The following is a 27,525-nucleotide window of genomic DNA, read 5'->3' on the forward strand; positions in this document are numbered from 1 at the left end:
AATACATAGAAAATATAAGGCAGTGAAATGAAAAGCTTTTTCTCATACTCACCCATTTCTGTTTCTTCTGCCTCCTATGTTCATTTCAAAACCATCTCCAATGGCATACCAATCACGGAGACTTGTCACCCCTCCGACCTGCAGGTAGTAAGTGATGGTAAGAGGCTTCATTCATATGAGATCCCACATCCTCAGCTCCTAAAGGCAATATACCCTGGTTGGCAGGCCTAGGGAAGAGAGAGGTATGCAGAGGGGCCTTGAGGGTGAGAGACGATCTATATGCTGTATACTTCTGACTCCTATAGTAAAGCAAAAGTGGAAAAAAGTCACAATTAAGTAATTAAAGAGGAGTAGTAATATCTTCAGTTTCTACGTTTTCACAGGCAGCTCTCCTCTAAACTTGTCATATTCGTATGATCATCGTGTATCAAAATTCTAAGTCACCCAGAAAATTTAATTTGTCAATCAAAGTTGTGACTGAAGAAAAATTTCCATAACCCAATCCACTACAATACTGCTTACTCATTTAAGTACCCACAGTCCGAGCATTACTTTTCAAAACCAGCTTTAAGGCCTTCTTATTTACACATAAATGTAGGCACCAATGCCACTGCACCTGTAATATCTGTAAGTTAACCATATATTTCATAATAGCTTAAGCAGCTATATCCCATTTAATTTGTCATTTTGGGTAATGGTATTTTTGCCTTTCCTTTGAGTGATATAGCACGGAACATATCCTGCATAGAATTAGCATGGCTCCTTGCAATTCCTTTTCTAAAAAGAAATTATTTTCTTCCAAGCTTGACTGTACTAAACTTATCACCTACCTTTTCCTGAGGTGCAGTCTGCCTTTGGCAAGCTGATGGGCTTGATCTGGTTATGAACTGCTTACAGTTTCTGCTTGTTTGGTGTCTATTTCATTATATTTAGGAGTTTGAGTGCATCCTTTCCTCTGCCACAAAACTTGATGCTAAGTAATTACTCAAACCAAACTTTCTAATGATACATGCTAGATCTTCTGATGGTCGTGTGTGACTTGCTGAATTGCTGAGCTCTTGCAACAGTATCTGGAGTCCATAGGAGTATGCATAGGATGGATTTCTCTGTAAAGAAATAAAGAAAAAAGTAACTTCCTTGTGCTTCAGATTGTTTGCTCCAGTTTAGACAATACTTGTGACCTTAATCCCTAGGTCTTTGCTTTACTTTTGTAAATGAATTTCTCTAAACACAATTCTTTCACCTTATAGATCACTCTATTAAAATAATTTCATTATCTGTGAGTCTTATAATGAATAGGTAACTGTTACGGGATGCTGCTGGAAATGCATGCTCCCATCATCAATGCTGTGTGGCAGATTACGACCAGGCTCTTCAGAAAATGAGGACTAAAAGACTGAACTGCTGTTCATTGAGAGTTTGTCTTGAGCACAGAGCAAGTTTTGTACCCCATGCTATTGGTTTTTCTGTCCATCCCAGCATTTTCCCATTTTGAAAAGCAACTTTCTTGTCACAGTCTCTCTGCCCACTCAAGCCACATTTCCCTGGGCTCACTCCTTTCCTAACAGCTTTGCATCCCTACTACTTCCCACCCTAGGACCCAATCTTAGTCTAGTCAATCCTAATCCTCTCCAAAGAGACTTCTTTTCTTTTTTTTTTACCTCTCCCACTTTACACTTTACATTCCCCCTTTCCCCCTTCACACTCCCCTTCCTGACCTCTGAGCTTTTGTTTCCAGTTGCTTGGCATCAAACTGGTTCTTTATTGTTCCAGTCTGGCCTTCAAAATATAGGCAGCTCCAAGCACCCAAATGTGGGTATATTTTCATAGAGAGAGCAATAGGCATGTCTCTCAGGGAGAATATTCCCTTAGCTCTTTTGCATTTCTACTGAGTTCTTCAGGGCACACAGGCACAAGAACATTGCCCATATTTTTAAACAGGGCTAAGGCCAAAAGCTTACAAACAATGGGATAATAACAACTAATATCAAGAACAGTAGAAGCAAAGAGGGGGAAAATCCCTCAATGCAAATGCCCTGTGTGGAAAATACCAGCTGAATAGTTAAAGTCTGGCAGGACTGTAAGCATCAGAGAATAAGATCATATAAATGAAAAGTGCTGAGAAGCTGAACATAATCAGAGCTCCCTGCATATATTTCTCGTGCCTACACCACATACAGATGTGTATGTATATACCTTCATATAATTGGGAAAAGAATTACTTTATTATGCATATCTTTTCTTTAAGATCAACAAGAACGCCCTATTTCTGTATTTTGGAAATATATAAACATAACTTGGGGGAATTTTGATCACCAGTTAATGCACAAAGTTTGTAAAATTGACTACTCCAAAGAATTTTAAGTTTCAGTGGTACTTTGGGGGTATCAGGGGCAAATAATAAAATATAGTTGTCAAGGGGTATCATAAATGTGTGAAAAAGACTTGATACCTAACTATAATTGTTTGTTTAAAAAGCATTAAAATGCTGTTTTAATTTGGCACTGGAAAATTTCTGGCTTTCCTGCATTCTTGGGTTTGGAGATGTCCTTTCATCTTCCACTACAGCAGTGAAGAAGAGACTCTTGGTGGGTACATACTTCTGAACAAATAGTTTATCTATTTGAGTAGTCTACTTCCACAGTTTCTGGACATTCACAAGACTAGGCTGGAAATATTTGCATAGCTATATATTTAGCCACAATACCTATAAAGAAAAAACTATTTTATTGTGGAAAGCACTGTATGAAGGGAAAGTGTCTACCCTTTGGTGCTGGGGCTTTTTTTTTGACTGAAGAACAGTCACTGACAATTTGAGAAAGCAATGTGCCATCTTGAGCTATTCAGAGATCATTTCCAGAAAACACAGAAAAAAGAAAGCTATAAACTATGAACTGATTCACATTATATATGCAACCCAGTTTTTTAACAGCCTCATTGCAGATCTCATGTCTATTTTTATCAAAAATGCAAATGTACTTGTAGTGATGAATTGATGATTGGATTTAAAAGAAAGAGCAACATCCCCTGCCCCCCCAAAATAACTGTGGTTTCAGGCCCTGATTAAGTGTTAGAAAAAATAAAATTTCAATAATAAAATAATAATAATAATAATAATAACAACAACAACAACCCCCCTAACCAATCACTCTTGGAGCATCCATAAATTTACATGTAGCAGAATGTAACTTGCATATAAGTCTTGAACAGACTCCAATCTGCCAGCACCAGTTTTTAAAGCTTCTACAAAGATTTAAGAACTTATCAGGCCTGTGTTGGAGTGACTTCTAGAAATAAGGTAGCTAATATTGTGCATATTTGTCAGCAGTCACGTAAATATAATGTAAGCTGATCTTTTGTGCTCATGTAACAACATACCATGTAGACAGAGAAGTTTCTGGATTTTCATTTAAACAACTCAGTAAATTGTTCTTTACCCACAGCAAAACACTGCATTTTTAAGACACAGATTTGAAAAAAAGAAAACCTAGAAAATAAACTAATGTATCCTGGAATATTAGAAGTAGAGAAACTTATTGGTTTTAAAGGTGATTATGAAATGCATCAGGGTTGTTAGCTCATTTAAATTCCTTCACAACCCAGGCTTAATCAATATTGCTTTATCTGCGTAAGAAAACTGTTATTTAAATGAGTGAGCTGAAACTGAAGTTAGATGAAGGTACATGATGGCTTTTGCACAATTAGGAATGCAATTTTCATTGATGATGGACAAATGTGTAGTTATTTTAGGAGTGACTGTCACCAAATTTCCTAATAGTATGACACACTTACTCCTTCCCCCGATCTTTGCAGATTTATTGATATTTGCATAGTACTTTAATTTCATATTCTCCCCTGCTCCCAAATAGGTTTATTCAGTTTTCTGAAATTAATTTATATAGACACTACAGAGGATATTGAAATGGTGTTTAACAGCTTTCCAAATATTAAATTTTCCTTTTTTATTAAAATGTAGTCCATTGGGAGAACTTACTTTAAAAATCAGCACATCCAAATGTGACAGAGGTGGAAGAAGGACCTGCCAGAAATTCAACATAGTATGACACAAAGATAAATCAGAAATCATGGGTTATTGCCTCTTTTATATGATGTTTTAACTGTTGATGACCACTAGAGCCGTGCTACTAATTTCATTCTTTTAAGCTCAGTTTGCTGGTTAAATCATGAACCATTTCAGGGTTGGGAAACTACCTGAAGCATGACTTTGAAACTTTCCTGTTCCTTTGCATCAAAGCAGAGACACGAAAACATCTTAAGTAAAATCTGGAGATTATAAACTCAGAGAAAATCTAACTATGGTAAAGAGAATGCTAGGAGTGGAGCATGGGGTGCAGGACTGAGACAACAGGTAGAAGTTAGAAGGGATGGGACTAAGGTCTGATCTTCTTCATTGCTTCTTCAGAATAATCCTTGGCAGGGTACTCTACATAGTGTAAACCCGATAACCTCTTTGAATCCCTGTTGATCTTCTATGCTCATGACCTCTTTGTCATCAGCTAAGGTGTAAAACTTAACTAAGAGATACCTTTGCTTTCATCTACCTGAGTATACTGATTGTACCCAATGTGTTAAACTTCTTCCCATATCCTAGTTGCATTTTTATTATGCACAACCTTCAGAAACACACAATAACCTGGCACTAGAGTAGGGCTGGGTTTTTTGTTTGTTTGGGTTTGTTTGTTTGTTTCTTCTCCTGCCTGGGAATTGTAGTTTCACTTTCAAAAGCTAAATCAAGAGCTATTTACTTACAAGTGACAGTAAAACTTTACCAAGTCCCACCTGCTGACTGGGTGCTACTGGGATGGGCAGATTGGAATTCACAGAGTGAAAACACATTCCTCAGCAGTCCCTTATCACTCGTTCAACAGACAAGTGATGGTATCCTCCTAAGAGCTACATACAAGGAGAAATAATGATTCAACAATTCCTCATCAGCATTGTGTCTTTCTAAACCAGATCATAACACTATTAAAAAACTCATTTGTACTCTGCGAGCAGAAGGAAAAAGTAAAGAAAAAAAGCCTGAAAACTGACAGCTGTCTCATAAGTGTCATGACTGGTATCTCAGTGCCAACTTCAGATATAAAGAATTTGAAATCACTTTCTGAACGATGTGGGCTCTTTTTGTCCCTAAAAAACTTACTGAGGCCTTCAGACTTGTAGCTACAGTTACCTGTTAGTTGCAAAACTACTGAATATAGTAGCTACTAACTATAAGAAGGGGTTAAAAAGGAAGAAGAGAAAAAAGTTTCATACAAAGGGGAATTAAAGTGAACTGAAAATTGAGTTTCATACTTTGAACTATTTTTCATTATTTTTACTATATTTTTGCATAACTTGATCTTGGTCAGTAACAAAACTAGGAGATCTGTTACAGCCAGTCCACTTAATGGTGCTTTTCCTTGAGGAGCAAGGTGGGGAGGTTGTATGTGCCCTTTCCCTCTATGATGATCAGGGGCCTGAAGCACCTCCCGTATGAAGACAGGCTGAGGAAGTTGGGGCTGTTCAGCCTGGAGAAGAGAAGGCTACGTGGGGACCTCATAGCAGCCTTCCAGTATCTGAAGGGGGCCTATAAAGACGCTGGGGAGGGACTCTTCATCAGGGACTGTAGTGATAGGACAAGGGGTAATGGATTAAAATTTAAACAGGGGAAGTTTAGATTGGATATAAGGAGGAAATTTTTTACTGAACGGGTGGTGAGGCACTGGAATGGGTTGCCCAAGCAAGTTGTGAATGCTCCATCCCTGGCAGTGTTCAAGGCCAGGTTGGACAGAGCCTTGGGTGACAGTTTACTGTGAGGTGTCCCTGCCTGTGGAAGGGTGGTTGGAACTAGATGATCTTTAGGTCCTTTCCAACCCTAACTATTCTATGATTCTGTGTGATACAGCCAGAGTCCTCCAGTACCTGGTCAAGACATTTACTCACACGATTTTTCATATATTGTTATGTTTTGATATATTTTCACAATATTTGGTGAACAAGTACCAACTATAAGCTAATAGCTGTGAATATTGCAATTGATAATACAGTTTCCTCCATAATATATCTTTTGTAAGTGGGCTTACAAAGAATATAAATGATAACTTATGATGAAAATATATTTATAATTATATACATACATATGTGTACACACATACTTGCAAATAAGAATTTTTAACATGACTTTAAACTATGCATATGCAATAATTTCACTTTGATTTGAACACTTGTTTTTATTTTGACACCAGTAGCAGAATACCTCTATTTTGCTTTTGCTGCTTGGCTTTGCTGCTGAAAGAACGTAGGTTAGTTTTTAAATAATTGTAATGGTTCAGATGTCATAGTGGTATACCACAGATCCAAATTTCAAGAGCCAGTACAGTGGTGGGTGAACCATACTTATTAGCTATTAATAGTAGGGCTATTACAAGCATCAGAGACTGCACAAGAAAACCTTAAGAAGTGCTTTAATTTGAGTGTCTAGGCTAAACTCCTGACTGCAGTCTCAGCAAATTCTGTGTTTTAGAAATTAGTTTCATAACATCTTCCTTATTTTCTTTGGACACCCTTCCTGAATTCTAAGTTATTCTTCTAACTCAAATATCTTGGGTTTATGTTTGCTTCTTTCTTTCTGATAGTCAGATTACATCTTTCCATGATGATCATCAGGTTTTTTTTATTTTCCTAATATTATTTTAGACTAACTGCAAATGCTCATCTAAGGAACTCAAAAGCCAAATTTGCCCAGATTGGTATAAATAAACAGACATTACCTTCCAGCTGTCTCCCATTTCTGTCTACACATGCTGATAAAACTGTTGTCTAGAACTTTAAAGACTAAAAGAAGACAAGGCAAAATAAAAGTAGTAGAAAGATACACTATAAACCCCAAGAAAACTAGATTTGAAAGAATTCTTTTCCAGCCACTGAAGTACAATGTGATACCTATTTATCAGGTTCAATTGTTTTCTTGTTGCAAAGCACAAACTTAATTACAGAGATCATTTACATATGGAAGGTATTTGCTTAAGCAATATTTCTAATACTGTTTGCATAAATATTATTTAATTTAATTTTTTTTAACCCCATCCTTTCAGAAAATAGGCAAACATAACACTGCAAACACTGTCCTGGAAGATCAAAATGCAGTCCTTTACTTACCCAGGGAACTATGCGTGTAAAGTTTTCCATGAATTTAACAGTCTTCATCATTAAGTAGTCTGAGCTGTTATTTTTTTGTCTCTGCTATTTGTATTCCAAAACTACTCTAGAACCTCACCACTTTCATAGTCAGAAACTTTCTAATTTCCAGCCTAAATTTATTCACGGCCAAATTACACCTTTTTGTTCTTGTGCCAGCATTGTCTGCTAAAGTAAATAGTTCTTTTCCTTGCCTACTGTTTACCACCCCATTGTGTTTTTAGAGAGTAATTATTTCCTGTATCAGCTTTTGTTTCTGCTAGACTAAACAACCAAAAATTTTGCAGCCTTGCTCTTAAAATGACTCCTCACTGGTAATCTCTGAAGTTCTTTTCTTTATCTGTTTCATCTTCTATGAAGATGATAAAAAAAATCTGTGTTGGATCTCTCAGGTGCTTCAAGTAACAATGCAGATGTCTTCCTCTGCTTTGCTGAGAAATATCTTAACTGGTTTGTCCTTGGATGGCATTTGCTTTTTCTTGGGTGTATCTCACAGGCAACCTAATAACCCCGTAGTTAGCTAACATGCATACCTAGATCCATCTCCTATATTGTTTACAACTGATATGCTCCCGGTTACAGCAGATTTTTTTAATTCATCCTTGAATGCATGTATGCACTGCCAACACTACATTTTTAAGAGTGAGTTTAGCAGTGCTTATTTCTAATGTGCTTTTTCTATTGGTAACATGTTTTGGATATATTAATGTCAAAGATAATAAAAATATAAGAAGGAATAATGTTGGGAGGCAAAGGGAGGTACCCAGCACACTGACAGCACCAGGCACAATGGGTTAAGGGATAAGAAATACAGAATCTTTGAAGGTGGCATGGAAGGAGTGTGGGGGCACATGCAGCCCACCACCGCCTCCTCATAGATGCTGGGGAAAAGTTTTCTGGGTTTCATTTGCTGCCCAAGGAGTCAAATGTCTTTCATGGTGTATATCTGAAGCTTAGCACACAGCTGGCAGCTACTGTGTCTACCCCAGTAAGAGAAAAGAAAACAATGGTGGTACCTAAAGCAAATTAATTTGGAGAATCTCTGTATTAGACTGCTTGGTACTGGTAGTATTATTCACATAATTTCCTAGAAATCACACATTACTGTAGATTTGTTTCTTGGTTTCACTTATTTTTTAAAAGTTGGGGTAACAGTTATGGACTTGAGACTTAAGAGAGTCTGTATCTTTGAAACAGCAGTGCAATATTTTGTCAGATTTATCGCACCAATACTTCTAGAGTTGTTCACAGTAAAAAACTTTGATACTACCTGGTCGTAAAAGTTCCATTTAAGGGCCAGACATTTGGGAATGTAGAGTACATTATTCTTAGGTTTTAAAACACATTGACATTTTCTGAAGCATGCTAAAGAGTTTGGACTGCAAGTTCAGCTACCTAGGAACTTGGAAACTTTGAATACTTAAGACAAGAATTGAAGTTTACTTATTTTGTCACTGAAACCAGCAATTTATGAAACACCTTTAGTTGTACAACTGTATAAAGGAGAAGACTGGTGTATTCCCACACTTACTAGCAAGAGCTTCACTATTTCTTAGAAAGATGAGCTAGGTTTTTGAGGGATTTTTTTTTTTTTTTTAAAGATTATGTAAAAATAATGTGAATTTTGGGTTTGGTTTTTTTTTTATGAGTGCTGGAATGAGAAAATATATTCAAAAGAGTTATCTGCTGGCGCATGCAGCTTTACAGAATTCTTGAAAACTCTTCTTGTCAGTTTTAAATTTGATGGAAATCTGCTTATTGGGAAGGGAATCTGCATCTCTTTAGGATTACTTTAATAAGTTATTAAAAGGTAGTTTTATTTAATGTGCCCTCCTTGACTACTGCTGTATAATACCTTCTTTGATGTTGAAGTGGGGATGCGAACATATTAACCTTTTGGTGCATTATTAGTAGTGTTTAATATGTTGTATTCTGGTTAGGGCACCCCTGTGGAGCCGATAGCTGTGGACTAATGCTTGGTATTCTTAGCAGGTAAGGTCTGAATGTCTTTCAGTGGTAACATGGTGAGTTTCACCAAAGGAGGAAGAAGTCTTAATAGTTTTTGTTTCGTTAAGCTGAGTTTGGAAGGCTTTGATTTTATAAATCCCAAGAATGGTGACAAGTAAACCTAGCTTATTCAAATAGTTGCTTCAAAAAGTAAATGAATTGATATTTCTGTCAGAAGAGTTTATTTCTCTTGACCCATAATTCACTATCTTTTTAAAAATATCTGAGATGTGTTCAGACACCAGAACCTTGTATGCCTCCACTGCAGCAGGGTGTAACCAAATGATCATTTTGATTTGACAAAATTAATTTCAAAGTAGTTCTTTCCCCTAAATTACCTCTTTCTTTTTTGCTGTTGCAGTTAGTAAAAGTATTTGTCAAACTGGGACAAAGCTCTGTCATTAGTCTCTATCTTTTAGACTTCTTGTGTTGCTGAAGGAAGTGGATTTGCAAAATGCCTTACAAAGAGAAACATGTCACAGAAAGTAAAACGTCTAGTGGATGGTAATATTATCCTGCTGATTTTAATCCGATAGAGGTGTTAGGCTAATTGAGAAAGAATTAAACTACGCATGGCAGATACCAATCATATTGCTTAATATACTGCTGAAGGATAGACAGAACCACAGGGGTGATGAAAGCATTGCAAGAACATATATAGAAGAGAGAGAAAACACAATTGCTGCACGCAAAGGATAGGGTATTTTGCAGGTAAACATAGTATACTTGTTTGACAAGATGTTCTTTTACTCAGTATAATTTTGCCATTAATACAGATTCCATACAGAAAATAGTTGTTAAGTAATTAAAAATAGCTTGTGGGGGGTGGTGTCAGTGAAGAGCAGAGAATCGCCTTTTTTATTTTTCTCTCAATATAAAATAATTATTTTTCCTTTTGTGCAGTATCTTCTGGTGTCATTTTAAAATGAAAATCAGTGATATTTTTCCAAGCTAAGAAAATTAATTTTTCTGTGAGTAGCTGGTTTCATCAATAAGTTAATATAAAACATTGTTTGGCATCTATATGAAGAAGCATCCAGGAAATATTTTCTCCGTAAAAAAGAGATGTCTTTTTTTGTCACTTACTTTCCATTTCTTGCTTCAGTTTCCTTTCCATTAAATCTGACTCAGGGAAAATAGATCTATTGCTTCCTAAAAGATTTATTAGTATGGAAACATAGAGAAAAAGTTGTGTCAAGGCATACATATTTTTGATCATCTCCATAGTTTTATACCATTTCGATTTCTTTACACAGTCAAGTCATATAAATCTGTTAGACCATGTAATTAGATAACTCAGTATCTAATGACATTAATCTGTTCAAGAGAAGAAGCTTATGGTTTATGTACAGGAGAAAGATATGGTAAGTTTCAATTTCACATTGTAAGGAGTGTCATGTTGATTCAAGAGCAAAAGTGGAAAAATTCCATTCTGGGAATTAGGGATGTGCATCAGCATAGACTCTGCTGTGTCATGCAGGCTAACACAGGAAAACGGCACCTGTCCGGGAAGCTAGGGATCAGGTCAGGAAAGCTAAGGCCCAACTGGAATTGAGTCTAGCCAGGGATGTCAAAAATCTTGGAGCAGATTCTCCTGGAAAGCATGCTGAAGCACACGAAAAAAAACTGAGGTGGTTGGTGACAGCTAGCATGGCTTCACTGACCAATTTGGTGGCCTTCTATGATGGGGCTACAGAACTGAAGGATAGTGGCAACAGAGTTGATGTCATCTACCTGGACTTCTGCAAAGCATTCAACACTGTCCCACACGACATCCTTGTCTGTAAATTGGAGCTACACCAATTTGATGGATGGAGCACTTGATGGCTAAAGAATTGGCTGGGTGGCCACATGCAGAGATTTGTGGTCCATGGATCAACATAAAATTGAAGATGAGTAACAAGCGGTGTCCCTCAGAGGTTGGTGATGGGACCGATCCTGTTCAACATCTTAGTTGGCTATATGGACAGTGGAATTTAGTGTGACCTCAGCAAGTTTGCCAATGACACTAAGCTGTGTGGTTCTGTTTGTTGGAGGGACCAGATGCCATCCAGAGTGACCTTGTCACACCTGAAAGGAGAGCTAATGCCTCATTAGAAGACCTCATAGCAGCCTTTCAGTATCTGAAGGGGGCCTGTAAGGATGCTGGAGAGGGACTCTTCATCAGGGACTGTAGTGATAGGACAAAGGGTAATGGGTTTAAACTTAACCAGGGGAAGTTCAGGTTAGATATAAGGAAGAAGTTCTTTACTGTGAGGGTGGTGAGGCACTGGAACAGGCTGCCCAAAGAAATGGTAAATGCTCCATCCCTGACAGTGTTCAAGGCCAGGCTGGACAGAGCCTCGGATGACAGGGTCTAGCGTGAGGTGTCCCTGCCCATGGCAGAGGGGATGGAACTTGATGATCTTAAGGTCCTTTCCAACCTTAACCATTAAAAAAAAAAAGATCAAATCCTCCCTTACTCCTTATATAAGTATATGAGATATCTGCAAAATGATAAAAGAGAGATAAGGCTGTTCATATTGTGTGCTTGAATTGCATGTGAGTTACTCCTTCTCAGGTGTGTGGTCTAAGCTTCAGGTGATGGGAGTGGTTCCCATCCCTCTTCATCATGTTTTTTGAAGTTTTACTTTTTCTTCTTTTTTCATCTTCCTCCCGGCATATTCCTCTGCTTTCTCATGAATGGTGTCACTAATAGAGACTAACCAGATGTCTCAGCAGGGCTGTTTTCATTTTGCTACCATAGTATATACTTACCCTGGGTTACCATGCTTTCTTTTCTATTGCATATTTTCCTCCCTATCTGAGCTTCAGCTGAACAGTCCGTTTGTTTTAAAAACACTATCAAAAACAAGAGAGAAGAAAAAAAATCCTTACAAATCACTTGCAAGTTCACCTCCAAATTGGAAGTTGCTCCTTCTTTTTCCCAGTCCTGTGACTTTATTTTCAGCTTTGTTGAGCCTTTGTGTCACTTCCAGACTCCTGCAAAGCAGATCACTATAAATAAGAATAGACTCTTAGAGGTTTTCAGTGTGAGTATCCAGGTTGAAAGTCCTTTTAACAGATTTAATCAGTTAAAAAAAAAAAAAAAAGACTCTTCCAAACCATTCTGCCTTCATTGGCAGCACAAAACCCCAGGTGCTCAAACAAAAAGAAAATAGCAAATCCACTTATGACTTAAAAAGTATAAAATGTTAACAGAAAGGATATTTTTAAAGCAGTGTGTGAGTACTATACACATGAACACTGAATATATATTCCCTTAAAATCCTCTAGTAAGGAAATAAAATATCCATTTGCAGTTTACTCTTGCACACAGGTTTATCAAGATAACATATGTATCTTTTTGTATGCTGAGCCATTGTTTTGTCCCTGCTTCAGCCTGCCCAAAGTGTATAGGTATTGACCGTTGAATGTACAGCCCGTGGATTATTGCTTACTGAAAGCATAATACTGCATGACCTTGTTTTTTCTGTTAATTGTATTTTTCCCTTGTAGGAAAGTAAGTTTACTCATTCTGAATCGTGCCAAACCACATAATCTGGAGAGGAATATTGTGGCTCTACTTGGAAAGTACTAATTGGGCTCCAGCCATCACTGGGAAAGCTGTATAGTCTTTTATTATTTTAACTGGCCGAATGCCCTTTGTTACCACATTAACAGTCTCCCTGTGGTGCCTGTAACTTTGATATTATTTTCAGTTTTACGCTAAATTTGACCAGATGAAAGACACAAACCCTCCAATTTTGAAATAAAAAAATTAGCATGTTTTGTTAATCCAGTATTTCAGAGGGAAAGCCCTGAAAATGATAACCTATGTCTGCTGGCCAAAGTTTTTGCTCAGTAAACCCATCATGCCAGCTGTTCTCATTGGCAAGAGGAAAGATAATATTTTGGTATCTTTAATTTCTCCTTTTTAGAGCAGAAGTTTTGCTTGTGTCATCATTTAAATCATGCATGCTAACATCGGTCTGGCAGACAAGACTGCACTTTATAAAGACCTCAGTTTGGATGGCATCACTGCAATGTTGCAATAAAGCTATTTTAGACTACTAAATACAACTTAAGTCACTTATTGGCTATAACCTATTGCAGGTGCTCTGGTCTATGCTGCTGAAGAACTGCTTTGACAGTCCTAAAGAAGGCATTAAAGCAGATGTATAGGTGCTTTCTAGTCTGATGTCACTGGGAGCTAAATACACAAAATACCTCAAAAGACTGGGCTCTCACTTGCATGCCTTTGGTCCTCATCTCACGAAGTAGACTGGACAAGAATCAGCAACTTCGGTAACTTAGGTCCAGTACTTAACAAACAAGAAGGATGGCCAGACAGGCACAATGGCATTTCTAAGAGACAAAAAGCAGTCACTCAAAGCTCTAGGCTGAGACATACATTTCCCACACTGAGACTATCCAATTCAAAACATGTACAGGAAATGTTCTCTCTCCAGCTTGATCTTTGACAGCAAGCTTTAGTTTCTGTTGAAACAGAAAGGTTGTTCTCATCATGCTTAAGAACATTTAAGAATGTCTTTCTCAATTTCCAGGCAACCTGAAGCCTGAGTGGTTCCAGACACATTGGATTCCCACACCTTGGCAAGGGATTATTTCTGCCTATGTTCCGGAACAGCTCAGCACTAAAGACTTGTAAGGAAAATGAAAAAAAAAAAAAAACTTGATCCTGCAACAATTTTTTTTTTTTTGATACCTTGACAGTTTCATGGATTTCTTGAAGTCCTCAAGGGGCAAGACAAGCAAATTGATCAGGATAAAGCTGGGTTTCAAGTCTTTGCTTGCCTAGATGTAAAGCCTCTTCATTAAAATGGAGCATGGGAGAAGACAGACAAGTATTTTAAAACAAGAATTTCACTTATTTGTACATTACTGCAATTACACTACTGTCTTAAATTCTCTGAGGTTGATGGTGCTTGTGACTTCCCCAGTACGTTTCATAAGAGGGACAGTATGACCTTGCACTTCCCCAAAACAGAACTGAGCCCTTCTATCTATTAAACCTGTTTTTAGGCAACGGCTCCTTTATAACCCTCTACTCACACTTGTCAATGTAGGGTACATCCAAAGGAATATGGGGATTCTTCCTTTATTTTGCCTACGTACTGCTGCTATAACAGCTTGATGTAAGAGCTGATAACAAAATAGATGTTGCATTCTGTTAGCCCTGCTCAACAAACACACAAATACCACAATTATTCCAGGATGCTTGCTTGTTTTTAAATATATTTCTCCTGGCATCTCCAACATGCAAATTTTGAAAAAAAGTATTTTTTCAAGTTTTAATTTCCTCTGGAAGCATATAAAATCCATTGCTTTTTCATTTCCTTCAGGTTAGCTCTCATCACTGCAGATAGATACAGCTACAAGTACACAACATTTGGCTAAAGTTTTCTTGCCTGCTGAACTGCTGGAGCCTTTCAGAGTACATTTCAGGTAAGGTAAATCCATTAATCAAGTGAAAAAGCACTAAGAAAGTATATTTTAAAATGACATACTTTTTGGTAGCACTCTCACAAGTTGCTTCCCTGAATTTGGCTTTTTCAGTTAGCATGCCTCGCGCAACAGCCTGCCCAGTTCCCATATGTCTCTAGGTAATTATTAATGTGTATTGCAGTTTCACAGAAGAGTTCTGGGTGGTACTTGTCCCAGGGAGCTTGGTCAGAGAGAAACTGTAAACCCAGGCCTCTCTGGAAGGCCAGCATTCCTTTGCTCCTGATCCAAACTGCTACAGTGGGTGGCTGAGCACCCCATGCAATGTTGTCCCACACAACATTGGCAGTTGCTGGGGCCTCACTAGGTGATGAACTAGTCTCTGCCCTGTGGGTTAGTAACTGACACTCACCAGCTGCTAGCTGTGTGGAAGAACTTGAACACCTCCCCTTATCTCAGAAAAGACAAATAGTTTAATTTGTATGTCAATTATGCCAATAAACAAAGGTCGTGCACGAAGAGAAAAAGTAACATTTTCCAGGTTCAAACTTTGTTCAGAACAACTTGAAAAACATAGACAATCTCATCATCTTAAATGAAAGGAAAAATAATTGAGGAAAACAAAAAACCATTCACAGCCACAGAATTTGAAACAGGCCAGGAAAGCCATCTCACCTGTCATTTGAGTCCTTCTGTATCTAACAGCTATGTTAGCAGTAACTGTAAGGAAATTAGACTTATGCATACATGAGCAATAAAAAAAAAATAAAAAACCCCACCCAACAAACAAAAAATCAAACCAAAACCACCCCCCCCCAAAAAAAAAAAAAAGAAAAAAAAAAATAAAAGAACAACCCAATAGAACCAACAAGAAATCCACTATGGTAGCAATCAAGTTTAAGAAAAAGAAAGTGGAAGCCTGTAAAAGAAGTATCAAAAGTGACAACCCCAAGAGGAAGATACTTCCAAGAAGACTAAAGTCTCAGTGTAAATAGTTCAGAAAATGCTGCCATGGTTAAAGAGAGGAAGTATTTAAAAAGATTACATCCCTCAAGAAACTGAAGGTGAAAATAGGACATAAAACATAAACACATCATATGCCCAAAGAGACATTAATGGCCATCAACAACTTGTAGTTAAGCCTTTTCTGTATAAGCAGGACACCTGTAAAAGACTTAGCAGGAACTAACAGGAAATAGAAAGCAGTGAATAAGGATGAATTGAATCATTAGCTTCTTCAAAACAAATAAACCAGAATTATTTCTTCATATAGCATGCTGTAACTTTGAATTTCCTTGCTACAAAATGTTATAGTTTACAGAATTTGACCTGAGTTAAAAATCTCGTGGGCAATCTCATCCATTAGGAACTATTAGAGAGACTCTACCTCTTGACTTTGGAAGTAGTATCAGTAGAAGCTGGGAATAGAAGGCAGGTAGCTATCATTACACACTTGTTATTTCATAATAATCTTTAGCAATCGTCCTCCACTTTTCACCACCTTTCCTCACTTTTGGAGCCAGGATAATGGGCTAGATGGATCTTTTTTAGCCTGAGCTGGGGCAGCCCTTCCTATCATCCTATTTTTAAGCAGCTCCTGCAGTTTGTGGAGAGTTTTCTGTGGATTCATCTGGTACAGCCTGAACAACAAGAGTCAGATAAAGGACTCCAAACAGAATTAAGACTGAAAATACTAAGAAGCAGTAAGTAAGCAGGGTCAGCAAGTAACATAAAGAAAAGATAAAGCAGAATTAAACTTGCATATAAGAGTCTTTAACTCTTAAAGTAAAAAGTGGCACCATACATGAAATGACAGATAATAATTGTTCATCCCCATAGAAGGAAAAAATACTCTCTTCTTCCCAGCAGGTGAAATGACAAGAAAATTGCAATTGTCCTTAAAGTGAAAAAGTTACAGGAGGTTTATTCTCAGAACAAATCTATAACAACACAGTTGAAAAAACTCAAGTGCTCTGCAAGTGGACAAATGTGCGTGCATAGATAGAAAATAAAGCATTAATATACAGAAGTGCAAGAATCACAGAAACCATTATTTTCTCACTTTTTTTTTTTTTAACTAACTGAAGTAATCCCTACTCATATGAAAATGGTCTTGGTCATGTTAGTCCTCTGTCATGAAAAATGACTGAATATAAAATGGTTTTCATATTCATTCTGTAATTGAAATCCTCACACAGCATAAATTGGTCAGGATTGACCAGCTCCCATAGAACTATGACAAGTCACAGCAGCTAAGTGTCCATTCCCAGCATGTACCATGTTGGCTGACACAACAAAGTCATAAATCTAGTCTTTACAAAATCACAGTTTTCAATGAGCTAGCTGCACTTATTAACTGACCATTTACAGAGATTCTTATACACCAACCTCTACCAGCAGAAGGGAAGGCGAAGAGAGAAGCAAATGTACAGAACCTACAGTTTCCCTTTTCCACAGCCCTTTGCTTCAAGGGGGCCTCCTAAGACCTACACAATAAAGCAATAAAGTAGGACAATGCAGCTGTGGGATCTGCAGCTTTTGTTTTCATGTATAACAGTACACTATTCAGCCACCACTTGGGCCTGACGTAACCTAAAACCTCTCTGAACCTAAGGTGGAAAGGGAGGAGTGTCTCCCACTACCAGCACCTATGAATGGACATCATAAAGCCTGGTTGTCAACCCCCTCCTTAGTGAAGTGGTGGAGGATTTATTCACAGTTAAATCCAGCTGTTTTCTAAATTGACCATTATCATAAAATTATCTCAGCCAACAGCCAACAGCAAAGATAGGACTGAGCTGCTGTCCAGAGATTTTCTCTCTCAAGTATCTTCAGAGATTCTTTCACCTGACAAACTACTCCAGTGACAGGAGGCTCTCATGAGATTCACAGTTAATTTCAAAGTAACCAGGCCTCAGACCCATCACAATTTTAGAGTCCCCTAAGAAATCAATCCTTTAATTGTCATTTTTGGTTTATCCAAGAATTTGCAACTTCTGAATGAATTCTTTGGCCAAATTCAGTAATCTCGCTAATCTCAACCCCCATGTTTTTGTTTCTTTCAACTTCTACTAGCAAAAATCCTCACAGTGTTCTTTCCTAAGAAGGACTGAAACCTGCTTTCCCGTTTTTCCCATACACTCAAGAAAATACCCCCAACCATACATGCTTCTTCTACATTTCTTCCCAGTGAAACCCTTTCACTCTGATTTCTAGGTAAAAAAAACTGAATAAAGTAATTTAAACTTTATAGGAAAAGTTTTGCTTTGAAATAAAACGCAGATATTTTTTGCATTGTTAATCACTGAAGCAGAATTGTAGTCATTCAGACATCATAACTTAAAGTTAACCAGTATTTTTTTTATCAATTTCTGTGCTGTAGCTGTATGCTAGAGAAAACTTTTTCACTGCAATGCAATTACCTAATGAGCCATAATTAACATACTAGGCTGCTTCCTCTGTCACCTTGAAAAAAAATACAGAAGGTATTTCATCACTGTATGAAGAAGATATTTAAACATGCAAATGTTTCCTGTTCTTATAAGTTTCAAGGAATGACTTCTTTAAGCACTTATCTGTAGAACATCTAAATGAAACAGCCATGCTAAAAGGAGGAGAAAACGTTTTGTATCCATTTAGTCATTAAACAGAATCAGGAACAGTTGCTAAAATAATAGATCCCAATTATTCATTACCATTATGCTTTACCTGTTGGAATAGATACGCTGATAAGAATCATACCAGAACTATAGCTGCTAATGAATGATTAAAGGCTAGCAGATGTGAAGGGAAAGTAGAACAACAATACCTCAATTGGTTTTTTTTGGAGGACGCTCATGCAGTTCTTCTTCATTCTGTTTTCAGATCTCTATAATATAATGGACTGAACTAGGGCTGGATTTGGACTCTTTCCCATCTTGTGGAAAGCTCTTTCCTGGATTGTGGCAAAAATAATAAAAAGAAAGAAATAATCAAAATCTTGACAAAGTTTATGAACTAAAAGTAATAATGTCAGAAATTTAATTAGAAATATTTTGTTTAGGTGATCTTTAAAACATTTCAGCTGTATAGAATTAGTTTATGTTTTGTAACTAAAATCCATTTAACAGAAAGTGTCAAAATCCTATTTTATCAAATGTAATTTTTCAGGGCGTTGAAATCTGATTTGACTTATTTCCTACAAAGTTTTGGCTTAGAAAACTGGGGCATTTTTGGATCAAACTAATTTTGTCAAAAATCTTCAAGCCAGCTTTGCTGTCCATGGTAGTCCATACAAATATCACAGGAAACTTCTGGTATATGCAATAGCTTAATCAGCTGGAACTTGAATAACACACAGACACGTATCTAACTGATCCCCAGATGACTAGGACATCTGTGGCCCATATGCTGGTTAAAAAGGGAGGGCTTAAAATTTAATTAGACAGGAGAAAGAAACAGAGCTTGCTTTTTTAAAAGTCATAATTCAATATTTTTTTCACTTTATCTATTTAAACCCCTTATTTTCACCTAATCCACAGATAGCTCTGCAACTGCTTACAAGCTTTGCCATGAACTACCTAAATTCACCCAGAGTTTTGTTTTATTTACATCCCAAGAATTTAGGTCACAGAGAAACCATCTTGAGAACCCAGGAGATGAATAAAACCATCATGGACAAACACACATGCTTGCCTGCATGGGAAATTAGCATGAAGCCATTTGTAGCACAGATGAATACTGACAAATAGTGACACCAAATCAGTGACTTTCAGACTACATCAGCCTGCAGGCTCTTAGTTTTCTTTTTCTTCCTAGTGGAAATGCAGAGCTTTATGTAGCAAATCAAAGCTCCCTGACTCTTCAAAGGTAAATTTTCACAGACCTTGTATAAAAAAGCTCACAGACCTCCAGGATCCATGGACTACATGTGGAAAGCACCACCAGCACTGACGTTCTAGACTTATTCCCACATAGAAACTCTTTATAGTGCACAAAAACTATGAAGTACTTTTACATGGCTTTCAAAAAACCAATCTTTTTCAAGTTCAGCTTGAAAGCTCAAGTTCAAATTTCTAGTTACAAACACAGGTGTGTCTTTCTAAGTGACTTGTGCAGGTGGCAACAGGAGACCTACAGACTATCATTAGAATGCTGAGGGATTACACAGTCTCCTAGTCCTGTCTTTTCTGGTTCTAATTCAGGGCATTTTGCCAAACAGTTAGAGAAAATTTCCCTCCTGCTCAGTGAAGAATTGTGCTTGTGGTACAAAACAGAAATGTTCCTACATTTCTTGGGCATCAGCAGAGACTTTGACTTTATACATAAGCCTTATTAAGATTTAGTTACCTTTTAAGGTGGTAGGAAAGCAAGAATAGAGCATGAAGTGCTCTGCCAGAGCAGGTTTATCAAACCCTACAGTGGCAGTTCAGGGGATTCCCAGCCTCAGCTGGCTGCCTTTTGCAGAGGAGGATGCCAGTCCTCAGCTGCTCCCATTGCTCTCCTGACTGCAGAATGTGTACAAACACAGTTGGATCTCCTTATGACACCCTTGTATAAAAAGCAAGAGGAAAATTCAGTGCTTGGAAAAGACCACCTCCCTGCTTGCAGGGCACAGGCAATTGGTTTCCTCTAGCAAATCTAGCCATAGTCATCTCTGCACTGAACTGGTTCTGAGAGTTGGCTCAGATTAAAAATAATCAGAGCTCTTCTGGAGGTGTGGAGGGGCAGGGTTTGGATCCAGGTTGTTGCAAGGCCTCATAAACAATTTTACAACTGAAGGAGGGCATAGGCTGGGAATGAGCAGATGGGGGCTGTTAAGGTGGCACTGTTAGTGAATGGCACTGTTTCCCATAATTTTCACTGAAACAGGGCTTGAGTGTTTGGATAATCAGCCATGACATCTGAGATATGGGAGTGGTACCAAGCAGATGGGCCAATACCTGCTGAAAGTGCTCTAGCTCGAGTCACTGAAAAGGCCATCTGTCTCTGCTCTCAAACCAGGTGTCTCAGTGACCCTACTGCAGCTGGGCAGCAAGAACGCTTCTGATATGCACTGGTGTTTTTCAGAAGCCTGTGCTCTGAGTGGTATTTTGAATTAATTTTCACAAGGCAGCCAAAACCACTGCTAGAGTCAGATGTCCTGAATATGAAGTCCTTGTTGCAACACAGGGAGTTACCACAGCTCCTCAGAAAAACAGTTACAAAAATATTTTTTAAGATGCCAGAAGCAGCACCCTTTTCCTTAGCCTTGCTCACCAAAATAATTTCATCTGAAACTTTTCACTCTGAGGCACACAACAGTTTTGGAGATTTCAGCCCCCAGAATGAAAGTTTAGCACAGTTAATCTGAAAGTTGAATTCCTGAAGGCAAATGCTGGACACCTGTGGCTACATTCTCATTTAGCCTAAAATGCTACCAGGTCTGTCCTTTCCCATTTTATTGTACCAAACCACAGACCATTGTATTTTTTTCAGTATCACTTGGGCCAGCATCCAACACTAAAAGCATATAGAAATGACTAATACAGAAAGGCTGAATAAAACACATTTTAAAAATCCACCAGAAATAAACCATTACTTAAGAATAATTGTTTTGGTTGCTTGTCATTAGACATCTGTTCATAGATACTGCAAACGTTCCACTTTGTGTCTGGGTTTAATAGTAACAACTTTGCATGGATGCCTTCTCCTTCCTTATTGTTTTCACTTGGTTTCTAGGGCAAACAATTTTTTCAGCCCTTTAATAAATGAAAGCTGTTATAGAGTTGGAAGTAAATAGCTGCATAGTATGGAAACGTAAATCCATCAAGCCTCAGAAAGTATCAAAGGTCACTATATGCACAGTATCAAACTCTTTCTCGCTCCCTTTCCCCTGATAATCCCCAGGACCTCTCTGCAGTGACTGAGTAGAATCCAGGGCAACACTTGACCTGAAAAACGTGGAGCTAGCCCTCCTCTTCCTCCCCTCTCCCTGTCATCTGCTAACATTTCCAGACAACAGATAGCATACTGAATCTGAACTGTTTGTTTTGCTGGGAATGCCATCTGCATAGTAGCAGCTGGGGTGGAAGGGAAGGCATGGAGTCGAATGAACAGCGATAAATATAGACGGTCGACAAAATTAGGAGAAGTTCTGCTGCTTTCCAGTGTTCTGGATCTTTGCATGCTTCCATTAAGTGGATACAGCTCTTCTTAAACTGGTGTTTGAACATCTGGATTATTTAGCAACACAGCAAATTCAAAACATTTGAACACAGATGTCAAACAAGCCAGTTTGGGCAAAATGCTAAGACTACTGAAAATACTGAAGTAATTTATGGTTGTATTCAATTTTTGACATCTTACAGTATATTGGAACTAGCAAGGGGGAAAAAAAGAGGAAGAGAGTAAGTATTCTCAAAAAGAATACGTCAGAAATCATTCAAAATGAAAAATTGGTGAAGATCTGGAGACAATGTTTCTTGCAGACCCAAGATAAAATTAATGTCCAGATCACTGGCAACTGAACCTGAATTCTACAAAAGAACTGTTGGCATAACATTTTAATTTCCCGTTGCTAATCAAAAGGACCACTTACACTTGAATCATCCCTTTTCACTGTATTACAAAAAGGATAATTAAAACACCATCTGTAAATAAGATGATATCAGAGGAAACCTCAGAGATCGAAATTTTGCTCATATCTAACAACCTCTTGTTTACACAGAATGGCAGCAGGCTGAGGTAGACCTCTGGAGACCATCAGGTCCAACCCCCTGCTCAAAGTAGGGTCTGCAAAGCACGTTACTCAGGCCATGATCAACTGTGCTCTTAAATACCTTCAAAGACATAGACTCCACAACCTCTCTGGGCAACCTGTTCCAGTGTTAGACCAAACTCATGGGGAAAAAAAAAAGTTTCTTCTTCTGTTTAAATGGAATTTCCTTTTTTAATGCCTATTGCCTTTTATCCCTTCCCTGGATGTCAGTGAGAAGAGCCTGGCTCTGTCTTCTCTGCTCCCTCCTATTACATATTTATACAAATGGATAAGATCTTCCCTAAGCCTTTCCCCTCCCCCCCCTTTTTTTTTTTCTTTTCCAAGGATAATATATTAATAAATATTAGCAAAAGAGTAATAACATATTTTAAAGAACGTTTACTTACCTTGGAAACACTTCAGAATCATCTTCTCTGATTTGCCCATAGTTTTCACATTGAATACAGCTCCTGAGATACTTTTTAGCCAAGTGCTGTTATTGTTAGGAGTTTCATCAACTGCAGAAGGAGGTCTTACTTCAGCAATGTTGTATACTTTCAAGCTATACCTAGGCAAGTCATACGGTAAGACATTCTCTTCTTCACATAAGTGTTTAATCAGAATAGACACACATTTCAACCTTTTTTATCTCACTCTTGGGGTTTTTCTAAAGTTCATTAAATTTAAGATTAATCAATAGCAAAAATCGAGCTCAGACCTCACGCAAGTCTACAGCTGCACTACACCTGAAGGAACTAAACCACACAGAAGCCTTTAATGAACTTTAATTTATGGAAGCTGGATTTACATCCCTAATTTGATTTGCCTTAACTTTCTTGGCTGCTCTTATTCAGAAGTGCCTGGAAATAAAGGCCTCATGCTCAGTGAAGCTCAATTGCAGCTCAGCGCTGCAATTCTCCATGTGTAAGACCTAAAGAGAAGGAAAGGACATGTCAGACTGGCAGACAAACTTTGTTGATGTAGGTCCATTTTAACAAAATCTGTGTAATCAGAAGTATAAAATTGCACACACTTGACATGTCAGTTATAATAAGTTTGTCACTATCTTCTCTTCTGATTTTCTAAAATGTAGTTCTATGTTGCAGTAATATTAGCCTGTAGTGCAAGGTAAGACTTTCTCTGTCATGATAATGCATAAACATCTTATATTTTCATTTAAGCATTACATCTTTCAAAGATGATACCCCATGTTGATAAACAAGTTTCTTAACAGACAGCATGAAGTTAATCTCATCAGCAGTACATATCTAAGCTGGGTGTGGAAAACCACACAGTAGCTACCCCTACAAAGTTGCAGTTCCATGCCTCCCTTCAGGTGACTTAACTGGTAGGTGATTAGCTGCCTCCTCCCTTCTGGTAGACTTGTCCCATCTTCACCTTTGCATCATCTTTGACACCATTGAGACATTTCTGCATGGTCGCCTAACAGAAAACCACCAGGTCTCTCCTTGCTGGATCAGATGCCTGCTGGCTTAGCACACTTGAACAGTTCAGTGACCAGGGTCAGCCAGCACCGAGCCAAGCCACAGTATAAAGACATGACTGTCTTTGCACTTTGAATGACAACCCTGAAATATTCCAAGGCTATTGGGAAAATGAGCAGGAAGTGTCTTGGTTCAAAAATGGGTCCCAAATGCCTGGAAAACATGGAAACAAGAGGATGGCATGCTAACAAATTAGCTGATTGTAAGCATTTGTCAGTTTATAAATACTCTGCCATGTTAGAGTAATTTCAAAGGAACTGTTTGTTTGACATACAAGCCACAGATAGCTTTTTATGTAAGTTTTGGAGGCTCATTTCTGAGAGCAAATCATATTTCCAGAATATCCTAAATATATACTATTGTGTATAAATCTCCTCTACAGTGTTCCTGCTGGATGGGTAAACGAAGGTGAGCTAACATACATCACATAAAAATGAAGAATAACAAACACTGCCAGTCTTCTATGGAAGATATATTACAACCATTCAGCTAACTCCTGTGGGCTCAATTTCTGGCCTTGGTGGAACAATTTTCTTTGTCCTTTGCAGTTTACATTAAAATCTTCCAATTTGATTAATAATACCTTTGAATTTTTCTTGAGGAAGAGCCTGGAACTACAGGTCATCTGAAATAAAGAGGAAAAGCGTTTTACACCACCTGCAGTGAGTGGTTCACAGAACAGGAAATAAAGTGCAAGCAGATTATTATTACCTTAAAAAATTAAATTTCATTATTTTGCATAAATTTATACAAAATTCTTAAGGTCTCAAGTAAGCATTTGAATGCCATTTAAATAAAATTAACCCCAACTGTATTCTTAGTCTCATAATTTTTCAGATATCTTTAGATTTAAGACCCCTCTCCACTGAAAAGTTCAAATACAGTCATAAGAAATTAAAGTTTATTGTCCTATTTACGGTTATGTCAGAAAATGGAGAAGATACGTGACTTGATATGTAACTAAGAGAGAACCATTTGTGTGAACTGGTTCTTATTCTTCAACAGTTCATATGGTTCATATACTCCCAATTATGCAAATGGAGTCAACGCAATCAGGATCAGATTTTGATAATCCAAGGTCATATACATCACATCAGATATCTTCAGCAGGCACTTCCACAAACTCCACAGTCACCTTCAATATTGTAATTTCAAATTTGCATCAGAGAACACATGACAAAGCAACAGTACTATGTGTATCCTAGTTTTCTTGAACTCTTTTCTTACACAAAAGCTTTGGTCCTCAGCAAGCACTTTCACATACCTTGGGATTTGTGGACTTTTATTTTTTTAAGTGACAGGCAATACGCATTTGTTTTGTTCCTCAAGAAATACCTGCCAAATCAGAAATGGAGCAATGGCTGAGCTGGGTGAGTAGTTTAATCAATGAGTGGATTTGGTAACAAGAAAGATACTGAAATTGCTACAGAGATTTTTGTGGAGGTCCCAATGGACTTTGGAAGCATCTCCTCTCCTGGAATAACCTCTGATAGATAGTGCAGTTAACTACCTGTAGTTTTTTACTTACCCCAAAGCACTAAAATCCCAAACCACCACCACCAACAACAAAAAAACCCACCAGCAAAACAAACCACAACATTTCTTGCCATGAGAAATATCTTGGTGACAACATCATTTTCCTGGAAGAAAACTTTCAACAGCTCAGGATTTCCATAAGTATTTTGGATTCCTGTGAAAGGAGCAAAGCTGGTGGGTTTGTTATAAGTACACCAGAGCAGGAATGCTGATTTCCTAGCACTCTTCTCCAAACATCATTCATACACTTGCACACACAATAAGGATGATAGTCTGTTTGAGAAGCAGTCACAGAGGACAGGCATATTTCCTGGGACAGGTTGCAGAGGTACACTGTAGCACAGCAGACAATGCAGACATGCAGGAAAAAAACAGTACATTACATCTAAATGCCTCAGCCAGGCTTTTCCTGGTCTTCCTGGCTCTGAACTGTGTGTGTAAAGTGAAGCCCTGTATGCACTTTCATATAAGGCAGTATTAAGGGAATTCGTTAGAAATGGATCTGAACTTTTGTCCATTCTCCTGTCACCAGTATGCACTCTCTAATTGCCAGGCACAGACAACTCAGTCCACTTGTCTCCGTTTTCTTCCATCATAAGTTGGAAAATGCATATAATGTGCTAGTAGTAGTTTAGAAACAGTCAGATTAGCGAATTAATAGGCTTTTAATGTAATGAATAAGCTATGATTCAAAGACTGATTTTTAATTATCTTTTACCACTGTCCAATGACAATATACCATGAGCAGGTATACCAGAAACTAGTTCATACTAGAAATTAATTCCCATCTGAATTTACTACTTCATCAGGAGATCACAGTTTACAAGAAAGCAGATAAATAGGTTGAAAGAGAAAAGATGGCTGTATAAACAACGTCAGTGAAAAACAATAGGGAAACAGAAACTCTGCGATTCAAACTAGTTTCTCTTGTTTCTCTTGAGATAACATTCATTGAACCTGAGCAAAGATGCTTTCATTTTGCCCTACATGTCTTCTGAGTTTTTTCCTCTAGCACGTGGAAAGTAACTCAGCCCTCTGAGAGGCAGTGAGAGTAGAAGCCTGGGGCAGGGGTGACAGACACTGCTGAGAGGAACCTTGTTCTTCATACGCTGCTGAAAATTTGGATGCTGCTTGGTTGAGTGAAGTACTTCACATTGGGTGTTCCACATTAAAAAGATTCGTTAGCGCTTTAAAAGGGAAGATAGCAGCGTTACCTTGACAGTAATTATTACAGAATTCTGGAAATTCAAATTCTTGTTTTTACACATATTCATTCATGCAAATGTGGAACCTGACCCAGAAATTTTATTCAGGTGAGAAATCTGCCTTTGACTTCCATGGGATTCTACTATATATGAACAAAGCAATCAAATCAGCTTTTGTGTTTGCACAGTAGCCTCCATTTGTCTTCCAGTAGGACTGTCATGTTGCAAATATTCCCAAACATGCCAATTTATCCAGATGAGATTTCAAACCTCCTTGTTAATATTCAGCTTCAGCAATATGGAAAGCAACAGTGCCAAATACTCAATAAACATTTTCCTGTGATTACTCACATTTTGATTTGAAAATTCTCAAAATACCATTTCACATGGGTGCTGTCACCTGTCCTGTGCTAGATACATTATCTCCTCCGTGCAAGTAATTACACAAACATTGAAAAATGAGTTTATGACCTGGAATGGAGTTTTGATAAACTCTTCTGAAGACATACCTGAAACACAGCCCAGGAGAATCCTCAACAGAAATTATTATAGGTATGAAGAAGCACACACAGCCTCCAAATAATCTAAAGGCCTGCCAGGAGCAGCAGTAATTCAATATCTGCTTTGAAATAAAGAATGCAAAAGAGACCATAAGTGAGGAATGAGGCACCGACTTCTCCAGCGGAGGAAAGGCAAGAAGAACAATAATTTGGGGGATTCTATGATTTACAACACCCCTGTACTTCGTGATGGGCCAAAAGATGAGAAAGGAACACAACAGGAGCGGCTTGGACAACAGATATGGAAAGTTGCTCATTGACAATGCTCTGCTGTTCCCCTCTTTAGGCAATTCATAGACTCACAGAATGATTTGGGTTGGAAGGGACCTGAAAGATATCTAGTTCCAACC

General features: G+C 37.9%; 1 long non-coding RNA gene across 4 annotated transcripts in view; it reads right to left on the reverse strand.

The window, feature by feature from the left end:
• Window positions 1-23,077, reverse strand: part of LOC136009244 (uncharacterized) — a 37,823-nt gene extending 14,746 nt beyond the window's left edge. The window contains exons 1-4 of one of the 4 annotated variants that reach the window (XR_010610426.1): window positions 22,777-23,077; window positions 18,461-18,586; window positions 831-1,106; window positions 53-299 (exon numbers count right to left, since the gene is read on the reverse strand). This is a non-coding gene — a long non-coding RNA (uncharacterized LOC136009244). Of the gene's footprint in view, window positions 1-52; window positions 300-830; window positions 1,107-3,994; window positions 4,085-12,084; window positions 12,182-18,460; window positions 18,587-22,776 lie in introns of those variants that run through there. The other 3 variants (XR_010610427.1, XR_010610429.1, XR_010610428.1) reach the window with 3 other exon arrangements.
• Between the last annotated feature and the right edge of the window lie 4,448 nt (window positions 23,078-27,525).

Source organism: Lathamus discolor, chromosome 2 (genome assembly GCF_037157495.1).
Source record: "Lathamus discolor isolate bLatDis1 chromosome 2, bLatDis1.hap1, whole genome shotgun sequence".
In the NCBI taxonomy this organism is placed as follows: domain Eukaryota; kingdom Metazoa; phylum Chordata; class Aves; order Psittaciformes; family Psittacidae; genus Lathamus; species Lathamus discolor.